Source organism: Pteropus vampyrus, unplaced genomic scaffold (assembly GCF_000151845.1).
Source record: "Pteropus vampyrus isolate Shadow unplaced genomic scaffold, Pvam_2.0 Scaffold39, whole genome shotgun sequence".
In the NCBI taxonomy this organism is placed as follows: domain Eukaryota; kingdom Metazoa; phylum Chordata; class Mammalia; order Chiroptera; family Pteropodidae; genus Pteropus; species Pteropus vampyrus.
Window position 1 is genome coordinate 6,263,916 of NW_011888820.1, and position 6,204 is coordinate 6,270,119.

The window sequence follows — 6,204 nt, forward strand, 5'->3', positions numbered from 1 at the left end:
TCCTTTCCCAGTAAGGTTTTCAGTCACCTAAGTGGGGCTTAGGGCAGATAGTAAATTCCCAGCTTAAGAAGGAGTGTAAGAAGTCCCCTTGCTTTTCCTAGAAACAAACTTCCACAAAGAAAGCTAGAGGAAACATCTTATTGGGACTATTTTGGGAAAAACAACAACAACAATTCACTGATTTCAAAGAATGACCAACACTTGTCAGGAGAGACTCATTTATTTTTGTCTAGATGCTAGCGGTTAAGAGTTACCTGTCCCCATACGTACAGAAATTTCAGATACTGAAAAATAGATGGAGAGCATCTGAAGAGGTTCAAGTAACGTAAATGTGGTGAGGAACATGTGGCTTTGGTGGTCCTGATTCCCTCATCTCCTCCAAATGAGCACACTTCTTGCACTGTGAGTGAACAAAGAATGGTATCTTCAGATTAGGTGTGAAGTAGTAACAGCAGCAGCAACACAAAGGCCTCAGGTTCATTCCGTATTCAAGGTGGGCTGCTGTAGAACAATTTGTTTCGCAACCAAAAGTTGACAGAACAAATCCAAAACATTTCTGTGTACATGTTTACATGTGCAGCGATTGGCATCGGCGGTGGGTCTGAAGGTGTGCCTGAAGTCCCTTATGCTTTTTGTAACATTTTCAAATTCATTGCTGTCTTCCAGATGACAGGAAATTCAGGTCTGCCTTCCTCCTGGGAGATCTTTATTCACAGACAAGTCAAAAACCCTTGACAAAAGGCAACCAAGGGAACTTGTTGACCTTTTAGCTGTCTGGCTAACATCAGTACAAGTATTGTTCCCTGATAAAACAAGAAATTCAATTTAAAGGGAAATTTAGAAGGCATTTGAGGCACTCTCATTTTATTTTGCCACTAGGCTGTCTTTCAAACTGAAACAAATGTAAATAAACAAGAGCTGCATTCTCATTCCACAGATTCAATAACAAATATCTGGTCTCAAGCTTGATGTAAATGAGACATTGTCTGTCTCCTTATTTATCTTTCCCTTCAGCTATTTGTTTAATTTTTTTCTCACCCTTTCCCTTATACACACACACACACACACACACACACACACACACACAGACATGCACACACGCACACACACAATTATTAAGAGGTTAAAATTTTACTTTTTTGGCTAGATCATTTGTTTTCTTTTCCCCATATAATTTGTTACATCTTGAAAAGCTATATCCTTTTATAAATGGAAAAAAAAAGAACAGAAAAAATCACATCCCAACAATGCACTCTCAAACAACAATTCCATGCATGTTATATCCAAAGTGAAGATATTCAAGTGAAGAGCTTGCTAATCTTCTAATTATTTCGTTTATTTCATTTGTAATAATTTTTACTTTGACAGACATTGTGTAATAAAAATTTTTTTCTGTTGGAGTTGATGGAACATTCATTCACCAAATAATTACTGTCAGGCACTGTGCTAGCAGTACAAAGTCAAGTAAGACAGAGGGTCTACCTTCAGGAAAGAAGAGCCTGAAGGAGACCAAGGCAGGCCAGACCTGGAAGTTCACCAAAGTGCATGAATTGCCTTCATAGCTATGAAAGGAAACTGCCCTACATGAAACACTCACAAAGTATTCTATTTCTGCTTAATAGCATCTCATATTCCCATAATTTCTACAGAGAACTCACATTTTATCTACTCCAGCTAAACTCAGCACTTTTGAGTAATATAATTGTTCAATGTGCTATTGTGGGTGCCTTGGAAGATGGTGGAAGAGGAGAAGAAAGAAGACTTTTAGATCTATCAAATCTTGTCTTATTAAAGCAAGTTTGAAGTGCTTACATGACATAGTACAGGAAAGCATAAAAATGGGAGGCAGTCTGAGAATCTCTTAAAGTCTATAGAATTATCAGTTACTAAAAGGTATGTGCTCTTGGTGTCTGCACTAAAAGATTTCTACCTTCTTAGGAGCAAAAAAATATTGGGGAGGAGAGGGAAACTTCCCTTATCTTCTTCCTTTTACCTTTGTACTTTCCATTCCCTCATGTCTTGTCTACTAGGATATAATCATTTATCATAGTTTCTAATAACAACCAGAAAGTCTTAGAAATACACAATGGTAACAGCTAGGCTACGAAACAAAAAAAAAAAAATTTTTTTTTTTTTTTTGGTTTGGTCCTCTCAGTGAACCCAATTCCTTAAACTCGGGAAAATTCATACAAGGAATGGGTACATATCACCCTATTTGACTACATTCCAACTCACCCACTAAGAGCCTAACTCCAGTCCAATGCATTCACCCAAAGAAACATAATCTGGGAATGACTGAGATGAACAGCATGGGCCAGATGGAAAGTTGGCTCTTGTAGAATTTTGCCCCTGAATGACTCCTGCAGCTGGCAGCCAGGCTCTGAGAATCAGCTGGTGCCACCACAAGATGGGAAAGGAGAAACTGAGCAAAAGTACCCATGCATTACTATTCACACATTTCAGTCCCTGATAAAAATCTAATTCCAAAAAGCCAACCCACAGTCATTGCAAAATTCTAGAATTTCTAAGCATAATTCTCAAGGGCTCACAGTGTTGTGCTTAGGATGTTTACATAGTGCCCGAGTCATATGACTTGCAGCTCAGGTTTCCTTTCATACACGCTCAGCCTACAGCCTGCAGCAGTAATTGTGGCATGCCTTTGGCGTGGCCAGATCATGAGGCCAGACACCAGGCTGAGCAAAGACTCAGACCTGCTGTGCTGTTGACACTGGTGGCTTTCAATTTGTTTTTATCTTGACCCAGTAAGAAATACTTTACATTACAATCCAGTACACATGCATGTGTGCACACATACACACACACACACACACACACACAATCATAAAACTAAAAGAAAAAATTCACAAAAAATAATTATTATACTTATAACGTTCACTGTACACCAATTTTTTTCCGTTTTGTACTATTCGATTTTTTAATTTCAAAAAATTTTGAAATTTTGACACTCTACGTTGATTTCAAGACCCAATGGTTCATCATCTGTGGTTTAAAAAATAATCCTGATATCTACCCACCCACCTTCCAACATGCATGCACGTGCGTGCGTGCACACACACACACACACACACACACACATATATACAACCTTAGCTTGTTCAGTACAGTTTTGAATCTGCTCATAGATACTAAGTCCATGGAATTGTGTGAAGCTATGTAGTACAAATAATAAAATGCCTATGACATGTGAAACTTTATATGCCCATGTAGAGGTAGACCAGGATGCTCAGTAGAATTTAAGATCCTTTTAATGAGAGATGCCTGGACAGTATCATGAAAAGAGTAGAAAATCACTTCTAGCTCTCAATGCTGTCTACCCATAGCTTGAAAGGAAGAGAATGTAGTGGTGGTAAAGTTTGCAGCTAAACGAGGTACTTTGTGAGGGTAACAAAGAGTAGGAATCATGTCTCATCCATCTTTGTATCTCCTGAGAATAGCAGTTGCTCAATAAATGTTTATTGAGTGAGTTGGTGGATGGACGGACAGATGATAATGGATAGACGAACAGATACATGGATGGATGACATCGAAAAGTCCTTTCTATGTTCTTTAGAAACATAGAAAAGCTAAAGATTGTATCTCACTAGGGAGAAAGTTGCCTCTTAGGAAAAGCATTTTGTTTAATTTTAATTACGTGGACTTCTTTGTGACAACTCCCTACTTAGAGTAGGATGGACAGGACTACAGAAGTATATTCATTTGTTTAACAAGTACAGCTGCCCCACCATACATATGCTTAGCCTTGTGCTAGTAAAATGCCTGCTCTAAGCCCTTGATAACTACTTGAAATGGATCAAAGAATCAGTCATGTGCGATCCATATGTGAGATCCACATCCAAGCAGATTGTAGAACACACTACTTGATCCACCCTGCACCTTGTTCATCACTCAAATTCACCCACCACCCACAGCAGAAGTTTGCTCATTAATCTTGTCCATAGACAAGACAACTTTTATTTGAAGACATCAATATCACAATGGGATTCAACTTTAAGGAGATTTCTTCCTTTCACCTTCTCCCAAAACCTTTTAAACATCTCCCAGCATTGGATAATTATTATATCTAGATTTCAAATAGGGATACACAGTTTATAAAAGGCAGTCATATAATCTCAATTAATCCTCCTAACAGTTCTGTGAGGTAAGAGGGATTTCACAGGTCCAGGGTAACCTTGTCCTCCTCTTGTCTGTCTTGTCTCTAATCCCATTCATTCATTCTGGTGAAGTACCGCTTTGTTCCCTGTGCTGCTCCAGGCTGGTTAGTATTAGTAGATTGCAGGATAATCTCAATGTTGGCCAGCTTCTGGCATCAACCAGAATTTATTCCTGACAGCATTCTATAAATTATAAGACTGTTAATTCAATTTCTCTTACCATTCATATGGCTATGATCCCATTTTTTAATCTAGTCAAATTGTATTGGTCATGTCTAATCTAAAGTACTAAAATATGGTGCCAAGTGAATACTATTGAGCAATGATACAATTCCCATAGGTTTTTATTCTTCTAAGAGAACATATAAAAAAAAGAATATTAACACACTTATTTTGTTGAGTATTTATTTCATAAGAGAGAGAGCAAGAGATTAAGAGAGATTTGTGTAAAAAGCTGAGCAAAGACTCAAACCTGCTGTGCTGTTGACACTGGTGGCTTCCCCCTCAGAGGAAGGAAAGGGGCAAGAAGTGTGGAAGAAAAGACTAAAAACAGGCCTGTCAAATTCCACTGGGCCATCAAGAGAAGCAGTTAAATGCTGGTGAATAGAATTCTTTCTTCCTACACAAAATGCCCTGGTACTGACCCTATCCTGACTGAAGTTTAATATACTCTATATCTACCTATTCTGGGAGACATTTCTACCGCTTTTGAACTGAGTCAACTTTAGCCAAAACCTTTAAATATAGTGATTTTGAATTGATTAAGATAGTGTTTGAAGAGGTCATGCCCTGAACAGACTTGTCATCACCCACTGGGCGTTGACTCCCTTGTCTGATGTTGGGCTCTCATAGTCCTAGTGTGGAGGTGGCACTCTTTTGCTGTGGCCATTGGAGTAATTTATAGATGGATCGTCAACCTGTAATGGTCACATTTAACAACCTGCTTCATACTCAGTTCATTGCCTTGTAGCTGAAAGTGGGAATTGTCCCTTGAGATAGTACACTAGAAAAGAATAAAATGTGTGGTCTTATAGCTGATTTAAAAAATAAAAAAGCCGAAATGCCCTTTTAGAACTATTTGTTTGGCTTTAATAGCCTTTTCTAAACGCTGCATTTTGTAGAGACAGTAGGGAAAGAGAAAAGTCTAGTCACCTATTGTTATTTGATCAGCTACTCTACATTTCCCTAACAGTTGGCTCCATTGACTTAAGACCCTCCTATAGTGAAGAAGCCAGATTGTATTCCTGATGCCCTAATGAATTTCATGCAGACAAAACTCTGTCCACATTCTCAATAATGTAAATACTCTATCCATCCCATTGCACTGCCTGTCAGGAGCGGGGCTTACACATTTGTTTAAGACTCTGAGGTGGATTTACCATGAAGCAAATGACACCTAAACTTTAGTACCTCGAGGCCTTGGACTTACTTTTTATTCATAGTTCTGTAGTATTTTACTTAAAAAAGGCCCCAGAATTTTGTCAACTTCAGGTTCCACAGAACCTGGATCCACGTATGGCAAGAACAAGGTCACTGGAGCAAAGGGGTGAATAGTTTTGCCACCAATAAGCCACAGAGCCCATAAATGATGTTCACCTTTCAGAGATATGTATTTACATAGAGGCTGAAAGAGACTGAATATTCAAAGTTTCTGCTACGTTTGTGATTCTGTGGCCTGAAGAGCCTTCCCCATTGGTTCTACTCAACTGTGGATGAACCCGAATCCAGAAACCCTCTCTGGAAGAGGACAGCCAAAGAAATTTACAGGGAAGATGGAAATTTCTCACATTTTCATGCGAGATCCCAAAAGATATACTTCTTCCATTATTACTACCCTTTCGTTTTCTAACATCATGGTAAGTACAAGATGAATACTCAAACTGGCTACTAAAATTCTGAGTAATTTAAGAAAGCTGACCTTGAAGGGACAATGTCTTCAAAGGTAGTATCATTTAACTAACATTTTTTTCTTTTAGTTGTGAAGTGCGAAAGTGCCAGGTTTTTTGTTTTTGTTCTTGTTGTTTTTTTTTTT